A 13,780-nucleotide genomic window follows, 5' to 3' on the forward strand; every position below is an offset into this window, starting at 1 on the left:
AGTTCTGCAAGTTTAGTTTATAGCTGCCTGTCTTTGGGTGTGTGATCTAGGTTTTCATTCATGACTTCATAACTCTGTCCAGCTCTGCTCCTGCCTATGGGCTGTGGCATGCTGGGTGTAACCTGTCTCCTTGCCTCAGCATGCTCTCCTGGTGGTGGAGGGTGTAAGGCTGAGATGGTAGCAATGCACAGCAGGAAGCATGAGGCTGGGATCCCTTGGGAGCTGTGGCTGTGCAGCTGCAGGATATGGGTTGATGAGGGTTTTGCATGTAGCTCAGAGACCCATGAAGGCTGGCACTTGTGCTTAATTTTTGTCCTTCCCATTAAATCTGTGGGTGTCACATGAATTCTCTGCAGGCTTAAGATAACTCTTAACTGAGCATTAGTGAGAATACTGCACTGTAACACCAGCTGGACCAGAGAATTACTGCCCCCAGTAGTCCAAGCTGAGCAACAGCTTAAAACTGTGTTACTTTATTTTGTTGTCCCAAAGCCGCCGATACTTCTACAACTTGATTTCTTCATGGAATTAATTAAGGGAATATGAGAATTTTCAAGAAAATTCTTTGAGTTAAGGGACAATGTGCAAAGTTTTATTTCCCCCATTACATTCCTATTTCTTCTATTATGTTCCCATCATAAAAAAATCTTTGAATATACCATTATAAGTCAGGTCTGAAATTAAAGATTTAGCATCTGTATACCCTGGAGATGGGTGTCCTTCCTACTTATAAAGAGCCATATTAAACCGCCAGAGTTCTGTTGGAATTTGTGTAAGAGGAATTGTAAATATATCACTGAAACTCGCCCTGCTAAATCCTTCTGAAGACTGTTGTAGATGAGAAAACTCCCCATCACGTGAAGCCTTTCTGTTTTTACCATGTCACTAGGAAGGGTCACTGTTTACTGTACTAGCTATAACCTAACAAGATGTGTCCTGTGGCAAATCCAGGACTGGAATTGCTGGACAGGTTGTGGTGGTTCTATTATTAGAAACCTGTTATATTTGACATTGAGCATAAAAGATGTGACTCGTACTGCAGAACATTTCTTATACTCCTGAGAGTAAATCCCAGCAGTTGTTATCAGAAAAGATGCTGAAGCCTCTGAGTTCTCATTGATTGCACTTGCAAGTCAATCAGTCATGTTGAGATATGCAAAATCTGTTGACAAAGAAATGATGATTGATATCCTAAGAACATAATCTAATGACAAAACCAGTAAATCTTGCTATTGCCAGAGCAAATTCCTGAGAGACCAGAATTTCACTCTCAAGGGTATTTTGTATCTAGACAGGTTGTGTGTTGACTTAGTTTACATAATGTATTTGAAACATCTAGAAAAGCTTTACCTATAGCTGGACTGTCTGAGGAAATAAATGCATTCAGTTTTCAATGGCATGTCAGAATAAAATATGTTATTACTGGATTTAACTGAATGTACAAGCATGATTGCATGTTGCCACATTTTGACGGTATTTCAGGTGGGATGTAGAGTTATTTACTCTTTATTGCTAATACAACCAACAGTGTAAGACAGGACTGAAAGGCCACAGGCAGTTAGGAAGTCAGTTTTGTGTCCTGCCTGTGTGGCAGCAGTACCTGGAGCTACATAGCGCTACACAAGTGTCAGGCAGGGCACGTGTGTGTCACTGACACAGGGAGCAGTGCCCTGTGTGCAGCATGGGCACGCAGGGCTGCTCACCTTGCTTTCTCTCAGAGAGCTTCCACTCACATTTGAGGCAGTTGTCAGGGCTCAGCTTGCATAGGAGTCAGATCTGAAGAAATTTGGATTCAGGCTTGAAATTTGTAAAGGGAAATGGATGAGATAGTGAAGTTGGGTCAGAAAGTGGGAAGAAATAAATGAAACTAAGAAAGTAGTAAAGAGAGTCGGAAACACTTTGATGAGATGCTACTTCTGCATCCATACATGGAGGCTGCTGGCTTTCACAGCTTGTGCTGGCACAGGATGTAGGGATCACTGGACAACTTGCACAGGAAGTCATAATACTGTAAAATTTTTTTCCATAAGTTGGTGTTAAATAAGAAAGGAGTGGACCAGGCTTGCTTATATCCCAACTTTGACAAGGGCTGTGGAGATCATCTGACAGCCTCAGGGCTGGATTGTGGCTGTGCCCAGAAGAGGCTTATTCAAAGGATGAACAGTGGACAGGAAAGCATGGCTGTCTCGGGGGTGCTGTGTGATCTTTGGCTGCAGGTTGGGAGTGAAGTGTCACTGGCCAAAAGGAATCAAAGCTCCCCGGGAGAGCTGGAAGGTCATGGCAAGCCAAGAGCTGGTGTCTGTGTCTGTCACTGAGAGGATGAATGTCAACTCTGCCCTACAAACAGCATAGCCAGTCCAACAGCTCTTGCTGTAAACTAGCAAGCAGGGATTGAATCGTAGCACTGTTACAATACTCCAATTAACATTGCAATGTTAGAGCCAAAAAGGGGACTGCAATATTTCAGAAAGTACATTTTAATGCTTTAGGTGTTGAAAACTGTAGCATGAAATATATGTGCATTGTTTGACATCAGCTGGGATATATGGTAGGCAGGTTCTATGAACACGGGTCAGTCTGAAAACTGAGTAGCAGAGTAAAAAAGTTGTTCACATCCAATAAGCAACATGTTGGCTGTGGCACGGTGGCCATGGCATTGTGCCAGCCAGGTGTGTGCCTCATGGCTAACTCAGGCTTTACTAGGGCTTGTCCATCGCACTTGCCATGAATTTACCCTAAGAAATCCTCACAGAATGTTTTCGGCCAGGAAGGAGCCACTTCTGAACTGATGATTTTCAACTGCTCAAATTTGAAATGTGAAATCCTGCATAGGAAAATACTTTCAGATTTTTTTTTACTTGCCTGTTTTGTTTCTTTGCTTGCTTGTCACATTGGTCTTAAACTGATATGTAAGTCTAATAGGTATGTTAATCTGCATCTGCTGTGGTATGCACATGATGAAGGAAACAGATCAAATGAACTTATTTTAGTCAATATGGTTAAATAAAAAGTCAACATGGCAAGACGCATACTCTCACTCTGACTGAGTCATGTTCAGTTTAAGTTCCAGGAATGTCTAAGAGGGTGGCGTCATCCCCTTCAAAACAGTTTTTTTTCCCTATTGGATTGTATCAGCAAGCAGCTGCCTCTAAGGCATTATTTCTGTCAGACGGTCAGGCTCTCTGGGCCAGCTTCTCCCTAAAAGTGTTGCATGGATGGGGCATGCCTCCCAAATAAGCCCAGGGGACAGTAGCGATGCCCAGTCGAGATGCCGCAAAGGGCAGCACTTTCACCGGCTGTGCCAGGGCAAGCGGGGCGCTGGGCGGAGGCGCCTGCCGGGGGCTCCCGTGCTCCCCGCTCTGCGCTGCAGATGAGAAATGCAGCGCCAGCTGCCGTGGAGAAATCGTGTCCGTGCCGGAGCTGTCGGGCCGCTCAGCGGCCTCGACCCCGGCCGTGCCCGCGCCGGCAGCGCTTCTGCGGCTCCTCCTGGCGGCCCGGAGCGCCGGCCCGGCGCCGGCCCCGCCACACCGGGTCCAGCCCCGCCACACCGGGCCCGGCTCCGGCCCCGCCACACCGGGTCCAGCCTCGCCACACCGGGCCCGCCCCAGCCCCGCCACACCGGGCCCGGCCCCAGCCCCGCCACACCGGGTCCAGCCTCGCCACACCGGGCCCGGCCCCAGCCCCGCCACACCGGGTCCGGCCCCGCCACACCGGGCCCGGCCCCAGCCCCGCCACACCGGGTCCAGCCCCGCCACACCGGGCCCGGCCCCAGCCCCGCCACACCGGGCCCGGCCCCAGCCCCGCCGCCGGCCGGTGGCTCCCGGAGCTCCTGCAGCCTCCCTGCAGTAACTGCCCCGCACTTCATCCCCGCACACACCGCTCTGCTCCTGTTCACTCCTGTGCATGTGCTGGGACACATTAAAACAATTAATTACCCGATATTTTTGAACATATGTGAATAATTTGTTTTGCCTTGTTCATTTCAAGCTGTTGAAATTGAGGATTCAATCAAACTCAGACCTCTGATCACTGAAGATACTGAAATCGGCCGGAATAAACTTTATAACGCAATTCGAAGCATTAGAAAGCAGGCATTCTTTATCTGTGCAGGACTCACAGAGGATATTTCTTTTGTTCTGTGTGTGTTGTGAGACTTTACAAAAAGGTATTGATACACCGTAAACATACATATTCATTAAAACGTGGTTCTTATTTAATACATAAACATTACTTTCCTAGAGCTAATTTGTATGTATCCACCTCCCACTGGAAGTCCTTTTATGGTCCTGGAGAGTAATAAAAGGGATCTGGTGGTTGTATTCATTGAATGCTTTGATATTAAAGGTGACTTTTACTTGAACTTTTTCTTTGGGCATGTGCTGTTGCTTCTTTGTTACATGACTTGCACTGTAGTCCTTTTTACCTGTTTCTCCACTGGGTCCAGCCATGTTTATCCTCCTGGGTTCATATTTTTACATCCATTTATCTTTTTTTGCCGTTTAGTCTTTAAGCTCTATCCAGCAATTTCAAGGAAACTGAAAATTTCTCTTCTCTATATAATTTATCATTGATGGCTGAGTCAGAAAATGGAGGCTTGTTTTCCGAAAACTGAGTAAGACCAAATCTTGTCTAGGAAACTCCTGCTGGTTGACCTCAGTGTCCTTCACACGTCTGCTGGGCACAGACTAATGTTGCAAAACTTTCTTCTGAACAGCAGGCCTGAATCTCTTTATTCTGAGGTTCACTTGGCACGGCAGGCAGGGGTGTCACTGCCTGTTTCTCAGGCTGCTTTGACTTGTGTGTGGGAGCAGCCCTGGTGGGATCATATGGCTGTGTGCCACGGACGGACTGGTGCAGCACAGAGATGTGCTGTGCCACACTGCATTCCTGCTGCATCCTCTGTGCCAGTACTGCACACAGGGATGTGATAAGGGAATAGGAGGGTAAAAGAGCTTTTTACAAGTCAGAATTATTCTGCAGCCTGTTTGAGCCTTCTGGGCAAAATGCCAAGGGAAGAGAATTGAGTCTGGTGCTTGTTTGTGAATTTAGCTCAGGAATCACTTGTGAAGGGAACCGCCCTACTGCTGACCTATTACAGTGCAGATGGGAAATTGTCACCTTAGAGACTTCATTTACCAGCCTGTTTGTTGCAGATTCTTTCATTCATGCACTAGTGGGGAACTGAAATGGCTTTTGAAACAAAGAATGTTGAGTAGTAAGTTGGAAGTCACTCATGTCTGGGACATACCTGGCAGTGTTGCCTTGACACTGAAACTAGAAATCATGACAATTCCAGAGCCTGAAAATCATAATTATTTGTTAGCTGTATGTGCATATTTGGCTAATGAATAACATTCATTGGGGTTATTTAAAAGCAGCAATGAAGTGTGTTGGAGACTGCTAGGTGAACATCTAGTACTTTCCACAGAGGACTTGCACTCCAAGCCACAAGTGCTCTAAAGGGGAGAGGGCCAGATTCACTGTGGGTCTTCAGTAACTCTGCTTGGAGAAAGTCACTGTGACTTTCAGAAGAGAAAGCAGTGATTACTTCACTTGGTAATATTTGTAAGTCCACCAGTTCATTTGCTTTGTGCAAACCCATGTAAGAGTCTGCCAGCAAGGTCAAAATCAATACATCTTTTAAACTCTGTGAGGTTAATTTTATCTTTTTTTTATTTTCTTTGATAAGGAAGACTTACAAAATGTCTTTTTGGTAACAGCTAGAGACCTCAACCAAAGTATGTAGGGCACCACCAACTTTTTTATAAATGTTGATGTCTGAACATATTTACCATGTATGTAATTCAGCCTTATGTCTGAATACAAGAATGTACTCACCACAGATTAACTGTAATGGAGGTATGTACTGTTTTCCATTCATTATATCAATTCACTGTATTCTTTGGAATAATGATCATCTCAGTAGAAGCAGATCTGAAGATACACTGGCTGTATATTCCCTCTGAGGTGATAGGGCTGCCGAGTGCTAAGCTAGCTGGGATTTTAAGTAATATTAATTTAACAGCCTGAATATTGCATTTTGAGCAGGTTTGCCACTCATGTATACCCTTAGTTCTCTGTGTTTTACTGAACACAGTTAAGTCAAATTAATTTTTAATTGTCAAAAAAAATCTGAACTTTAAAATAAAGGAGATGGCATGCTTCTGTTGGGGCAGAATAGTTGTAGTTTGAAGGAATGTGCTCTACTGCTAGCTAGGGACAAAGGTACTCTTCACAAATACTTGGCTTCTCTATTTTGAGTCTCTATTATACAGAAATAAATACTCTTTTTAACTATGTTGGCTAGTGAATATATTTTTTAGTGCTCAGTGATTCTTGTTACTTACTGTTCCAAACTATCTCTTCAAGCTATGATTTTCTACTACACTGCAAGAAACAATGTTTTGATATTGTAATTGGTACAAATGGAAAGTCTGCAGCTTTATTTCATGACTAAGTTCGTGCATTTCTAGCTATACATATGTATTTTGCTCTTTGTTTTGATTAAAATCTCTCAGACAATGCCCTGAGACTGCTTTTGAGAGTAGTGCTATGGCTGAGGAGGGAAAGTGAGTCTTGGGTGTTGGAGAGTAGGACACTGCCTTAGGGCTGAATGGCAGCATCTGCTGTGCCAGACTCTTGCTGGCAGCGTTTCCCTGGCACTGTCTGCTCATTAGGGTTCTGCTTCTATAGCACACTTAAACACAAGGGAAAGTTCACCCCTGTCAATGAACAAAGATAAACATAATCCTATTAAAGTTAAGCATGTGCCTATGAGCTTCACTAAATTTTGGATAATCAGAGATGCTGCCTATGTGTACAAAGGTATCAGAGAAGCTGCCCCAGGGACCTGTTTACCTTTTGCTCATTATTTTTATTATTTCTGAGGGCTGCAGATACTGCTGCTTGTTATCCACCCCACTGACATTTCATAGTTGTCTTTCCAAGTGCTGCTAAAAAGAAAAGCTGAGATTTTGGAACACTAGTGAGTGCCAGTGATTGAATGCCATAGCCCCAGGACTGTGGATGTGGAGAGCCCAGCATATAAAGAGGGGAAAAAAAAAATCAAGGTTTTTTTTCTTGTGCATGTGGCATTGCCCAGTTTCTCAGGACAGCAGAGTGAGAGAAAACAGACATTTTCTAGCAAACAGAGGATAATAATGAAAAGTACGCTTAACACCAAAAATGAAGGAAAACTATATTTTCATGTTTCATCAGTCAGGAGGGACATGAAAGGATTAGATCTTGGAGGCAGGAGAGACTCAAATTAGAAAAGTCTATAAAATTGCTTACTCTCCAAAAAGATTGTGCGACATGGTTGTTTTGCTTCAGTAAAGCATGCATCATGTACCCAAAGGCTGTGCTCCCTGGCAAGAGAAGTATTTCCAGCTCCCAACTAACAGAAGCATACTGCCACTCTTGATATCTGCCTTGTAGTAGAGGGTTTCTGATGCAGAAAGTGCATCTGTAGCGTCTGCCCCAAAGGCTCTCATCACTGCAACCAAGATTTAGCCTTAGCATTAATACTGATTTGCTCTACATTTTGACCAGCTTTTAATTTTTAATGAGTTTCATCTCCACTTGCAGATCCTGCTAACCTTACATGATCCTATGGTGAGAGAATAAAATCTGAAGGTAATTGTTGTGTGTCACATGTTCCTTTGCTCCTCCTCAAATACAGTCCTGACTTTTAGGGTCATTTGTCAGAGAAGTAATGTCATGGTAACAAAATGTAGATTGCCTTCAGATTTCCACTAGATTATCAGAATAACTATGGATCCACCACAGCTGAAGGCTGAGGTACTGACCTCAATAAACTACCTGTCCCAGCAGCTGTAACTTTTGTTGCCTACCATTCTGCTCAGTGTTTTGCCATCTTCACTGGCTTCATCAGTTTTGTGAGGTTTTCCTCCAGCATGTTCACACCCAGCAGTCAGATCCAGAGCTTACTGATAACATTATGAAAACCCTTAGGTGTTAACAGGGGGATGCAGTCTGGTGAAGCATTTGTTTATTTGCAGGATGTAGTCCGTTGAAGCATCTGCTTGCAAGAGGGCAATGGATGTTTTTGCTGGAATCATCAAATCCTTGAAGTCATCACCACATTTCAAAGAGTATGTACAAAGTCTGCAAATAAGAATCTCAATAATTTTAGAACTTTTGAAGGAATTCTGCAGCCATCAACTAGAAGATCCTACAGTTTTCCATTGTGTTCAGTCTTCTAACAGTTTCAGGGGGTACCCGCAATTATGTTGGGATACATCCTGTCCTGCTGAATTTTGACAGAAAAGGCTTAAGGCAGATACTTCATGTAATTGCAGTTCACTGAGTGCTTTTTGGTGCCTGACTTGAACTGAAAACAGTATTTTGCCATCCTACTCTGCCAAATGGGAAACTTTACTTGATGCCAAATAGACCTCTTCATTTTGCAGTCAGTATTTTGCTGTGATTCTTGACACTGCTATTGCTACTAATTTAATGATTTTTCAGTGAGCACTGTAGACTGAACACTAACCTTCTTATACATATTAATGATCTTAATGTAACAGGGAGGGCTATCATTAATTAGCATAGATATTGGAGAACTAAAGTGGCAAAGAATGCTATTTTATTGCTTTAAACTATAAAAGACAGAATGGCAACGATACTTTTGCTAGTATAGTGTTTTCAGAAATACCAACACCCCTGTACAAGAATTGAAAGTTCTTGTACTCGTGCTATCATCATCTATGTTTGAAGATAACTACATTCAACACATTTCTGATCCTGCAGGTGTCACAGCAACTTACACTAAGAAATGAAAAAAACCTCCATAAATGCATTTCTGCAAAAATGAACTCAGAATCAACTTTATTTATAGATCACACCCTTTTTTTTGCTAAAAATGCATAGTCATTACATACACAGTAGTCAGCATCCAAAAGTGTAAAAAGTAAATTTTCAAACCCTCCCAGCAGAACCACACAAAATTCACACTTTTTGTTCATTGCATGCACAGCCCCTTAAACGTGATACCTCCTACTAAAGCGTGCTTGAACCTCTAGCAGGCAGAATTGACTTGCTATAAACTGTTTCTCTGTACTACTAACCCCCAGCTACAACCACAAATCCTAAGGCATTCCCATGAAATAGTGAAGCCCTACTTCAGAATCCTCCATGTTCTGAGTGTGGCCCAGGAAGCAATTGCCCTGAAAGCAGAAGTCTGCTGGTGGTGTTTCCTTATAGGCAACTTCAAGCAAAAGCCTGCTTCCTCTAGTCATTAATTTATTACTGAATTCAGTGGAATGAAGCAGCATCTCTCTAAACAAGATGTGAAAATGATTTAACTTTATTCCACACCCAGTTCCAAGACACTAAATGTCTTGAATGGAGGTCTGTGTCTTTCAGTGCATGTGACCATCTTGCATCTCATCTGAGGAGAGAACAGTAAAGTCTCAGCTGTAACTTGGGTGTGGGTTATAGAGCCCTGACTCAGAGGTGTCTAACAGAAGCTAGGAATATACTTGGATATTGAGAGAATTTCTAAACGTACAGGCTTTGACTAACAAACCACTCAAACCCTTTGATGTCTTCTTTTTTTTTTTCCCCTCGGCTACTGCTGCCAGTTAGAAAAACTCTTGAAAACATGGTCCTCTTCTCAGTGGTGCTTTTTATATCAGCCCTTCCAGTTGATGGGCAAAGTGGGTTAGCAGGATGATTATTCAGGGCTCCTTGGCAGAGTACATATATGTGGTCAAAAGATCCAAGTTCAGATTTCACCATAGGATTAACTCAATGTTTTTGGTTTTGGGGAACAGAAGGGGAAAAGAGAAAGTTGTTTGGTCAATATAGTTTTATATTCTCAAATGATTACGTATTTTTACTTAAAAGCTTCATTTATGTCAGGTCTTTTTACTCTGATAAGAAGCAGCTTGACATAGTTCAAAATTTCCAATGGCAACAGAGACATAATCATAGTCTTACAGACACTGATGGGAAATCCTGCTCCATTTTTTCATAGTAACTGGAATACAATCCATGGCTAAATGAACAAGGAGGCCCCATGTGAGTGTTAAAATGCTCCTTAATACAAGTTACCAGTGAGAATTTCTGAAGAAGAGTATGTAAGTCATGTATGTCTTCTCTTTACTCCTGACCTGTAAGCATTTAGTCAGCCTGTTTAATACTGCCTAGGTTTTAACTGCCCCCCACTTGAAGCCAGTGGAAATTTTGCCATCAGCTCCAAAAGACACAGGATATGAACATCCTAGGAGTATGGCAGTGACAAGGGTTTGTCCCAAGAGTTCATGATCTGGAAACGTTCATGTTCCTCTCCCTGTGAGATGAGGAAAAATATAACATTCTCTCTACTGGAGTTCAGTAATATTTCTTCTTAGCACCTGGGAGGGTCTTTGCATTTTTAAGTGCTTTACAAACATTTGCTAGTCTTCAGAGCAACCCTGCGAGGTAGGTAAGGTATATTCTCCCCATCTTACAGATGTGGAAACTGAGACACAAAGGGTCAAATTCAACCCTGGTACAATTCCAGTGTTTCACATGAATTAAAATTCATTCAGAATGGACACAGTTTAAACAACTTGCCCTAGATTACAGAACAGATAGTGGCAAAGCAAGGATAAGAACCCAGGAGTGCCCGACTCCTCAGCTTGTTACTGGCCACTTGGTCATTTTTACTCTCATAGGCAATGAAAAACAGTTTAATCTGGGCAATTACTACAGGTATGACTTGCTTCTGTAAGGCATGTAGATGGTAATCAACTGAGTTTAGTGCAATAATGCTCTATGAATGTGCTGCCTCAGAGAGTTTACTTGAATATGAAGTAAAACTTTCATACTGCCATTTTCTGCAGGTGCACTGTTGACAAAAAGCTCACAAAGTAGCTGGATTCAGCAAATAAATAATAAGCATTAACACTTGGACAACTAAGCAGAACTATAATTTTAGCAAAAAAACCCCAACATATTTCTACTTTTAACTGCTAAATTTCTACAAGTGCAGCATGCAGATGAAACCTTTCCCTTTGTTTCCAGACTGTAGATTCCAGTCCTGCTAATAAAGCTGCTCAGAGCTTCATGGATATACTGGATAGTGACATTCAAATGAATACACTGCAGAAGAAATACTGTATCACCACAGAAAACAGGGTAATGATTACAGATCAGGTTTATCAATCCTACACGAAGGTGAGCTTGAAGCTGACAGGCTACTCAGAAGTGCCCAGAAGCCAGGCTTACTGAATATATGCCAGCATGTAGATTGCAGTTCTAGGCACGTGCTGAATGCAAGGCGGGGTGTCTGTGCCATCAACACTCTGGGAAGTGGCCCCAGCAACAGTCACTTCACATCAGCACAGGTGTGTCAGTCTGGGGGGCAGTGCTGGCCAAACACAGAAAGATACCCAGGCATTTCCAGGCCACCCTCCTGTGCTCCAGTCCCCACCTTGGCTCCCATCCCCATACAGATTCTACTGCAAAAGGCCTGAAAAGCCTTTTTGGTTTTAAACATGAGCTGTGGAGTCCACAGTGTAGACCTTATGGCAGGTTATAAAAACATTATGACAGGTACTTCTGCAAAATGTTAGTTTTCTAGGATTTCTTATGCATCTAGTCTGCAGGTTAGACCTCTTGTCTGAGCTCTGGACATGCTTACACATGTTCTTCAGTCATGTGCTTTCACACCAGAAAGTTATCCTGCACCCTTACAAGTCACACAAATGCTGACTCACTTCTATGTGAGCAAATTCAACCACTATAATTATAGATATCTTGTTCCAATTTTAATCTTTTTATCTCAGATTTGTTCTGTCCATCAGACACAGCAAATGGAACAATTATCTACATACATGTCCTTCACTGAATAAACACAGACACTCAGGTAACATTTCCCTAGATAGTCTCCATACTTACGGTACCTTTTTAATTTGTAACCACATTTTTTTAAACAAAAACCAGACAAACAAAAACCCATTAATTAGAACTCTTAAATTCTAATCACATCTCCTTGTAGCCATTCAATTTGGATTCAGCAGCCTGCTTACAGTGGCTCAGAGAGCAGTGCTTGCAACCAGCTTTTACAAATAATTCCATGAGGTGCTCAGGCCCATACACGTGCCTCAACAATCTGCCAACAGAAACTTCTGAATGAAGCAATATTCTTAATATCAGAGCCAGGTACCGAATCTCCAGTGTGACTGGGGCTCACAGGCAACTCTTGTAACAGCAGCAAGATTCCAGTAAAATTGCAGCTGGTTGCAATCCAAACTTTATACTGTTATCTGTCGTTGAGATATATATAGATGACCCTGTGTGGCCTAACTCCAAATATCAAATGTATTTTTACAAGTTAGCAACAGCCATTTTTGACATTGCCTCTTGAGATGTCCTCTACACTGTGACTGACAAGCACAAACATAATTCATTATACAGTATGCTCTAAAAGCCTGGTCTTTACATTTGGCTTTTACTGTTGCTTGTTTCTGAGCTGTCTTCTAGTGCTGAGGTTTGCTGTCCCTGGCCTCTCTGATTTATTTCTTAGTTTTTAATTGCTGGTTGGATGTGCTAGTGGCATCTCCCAGGCAAACCCTTTCTACATAATTAGTTTTGAAACTTGGATGAGTCATTGGGCCCTAACTACTATACCTCTATTATTTTAACTTGAATACAGCCCATCTCAAAGATTTTTGGCCTCTTTTTGCAGTAGTGGAAATTCATAGGATGTTGCAGGTCTTGATCCACTGGCTTTCTATTGTGAGTTTTCAGGGTTTTCACAACACTAAAGCACATTTCAAAGAATAACAGTATTGTGAACCAGCCTCCTCGCCCAGTGGTCCAGATCATTTTCTGCTTTGTTGGCAGCTGAAGAAAGCAATGCTATGCTTATGACAAAAGTTAATGAAAATACATAAAATTTAAAATACTTCATGTAGTTTCCATTTTCTTTTAATGCAGGTTGGCAAATGAAAACTGAACACAGCCACCCATAAAGGGCCATGCAGTTTTTTATGGCTCAACAATGATAACTCAAGAGGCCACAGTTTGGGAACTGCTATTTCAGATAATTCTAGTCAATCTCCTTGAAAGACCACATCTGACCCTTCCAGAAATGACAAAACAGCAGAATTGTGGCTGGCAAAGAGTACATATTTTTGTTAGGCCATTTTCATTGTTGACTGAGAATCTAAAAGATTCAAACCATTATACTTAAAATGGGTTGAGATAAAAGATAAAATTAAGTGAGTGTAATTTTCTTTTAGCTTATGCACTTCCATTGAGAAATTTTCACAAAGCTGGTACATTGGTACAGAGTATATCAGTTATTGGTTTCTGTGATGATGCTGACCTGTGTTAAGGATTTGACTTCATAATCCCTAGCTACAGTCCTTCCTGTATTCCTATTTTAAACAAAGGGGACTTTGTTTTACAGAAGACTAGGACTGGACTCAAATGCCATGTCCATGAAAATGGGAAAGACCAAAGCAGAAATACACTTCAACAGTAGGAGCTGAGTAAAACAGCTTCTACACTATTGTGCAGTCTGACTCAAGGGTTTCCTAAGGAAGTACCACCCTTCTTTAGACAATGGTTTACATAAGTAGTTTCTCACCTGAACTTCAATTTGTAAGCCCCTTGTGTAGTATTATTGCACTTGTTCTGTCAGTCAAAATCAAAATGCATCTGCTTAAAATCTGCACATGGTTTACAAAAATGTATCTAGAGAGTGAATTCAATCTATACTTAGCTCTTTGTCATGTGACAAGGGTAATACCTGGGTTGCTCTGAA

The 13,780-nt window shown here is 42.1% G+C and overlaps 1 protein-coding gene and 1 long non-coding RNA gene across 9 annotated transcripts in view; one reads left to right on the forward strand and one right to left on the reverse strand.

The window, feature by feature from the left end:
* LOC125330681 overlaps positions 1 to 4,365 on the forward strand; it is a 34,736-nt gene extending 30,371 nt beyond the window's left edge. For all 8 annotated transcript variants that reach the window (XR_007205680.1, XR_007205678.1, XR_007205683.1 and 5 more), the window contains one exon: positions 3,988 to 4,365. This is a non-coding gene — a long non-coding RNA (uncharacterized LOC125330681). The remainder of the gene's footprint in view (positions 1 to 3,987) is intronic.
* Positions 1 to 13,780, reverse strand: part of PCOLCE2 (procollagen C-endopeptidase enhancer 2) — a 51,320-nt gene that overhangs the window by 36,216 nt on the left and 1,324 nt on the right. The gene's annotated exons all lie outside the window — the stretch shown is intronic.

Source organism: Corvus hawaiiensis, chromosome 10 (genome assembly GCF_020740725.1).
Source record: "Corvus hawaiiensis isolate bCorHaw1 chromosome 10, bCorHaw1.pri.cur, whole genome shotgun sequence".
NCBI classification, from domain to species: domain Eukaryota; kingdom Metazoa; phylum Chordata; class Aves; order Passeriformes; family Corvidae; genus Corvus; species Corvus hawaiiensis.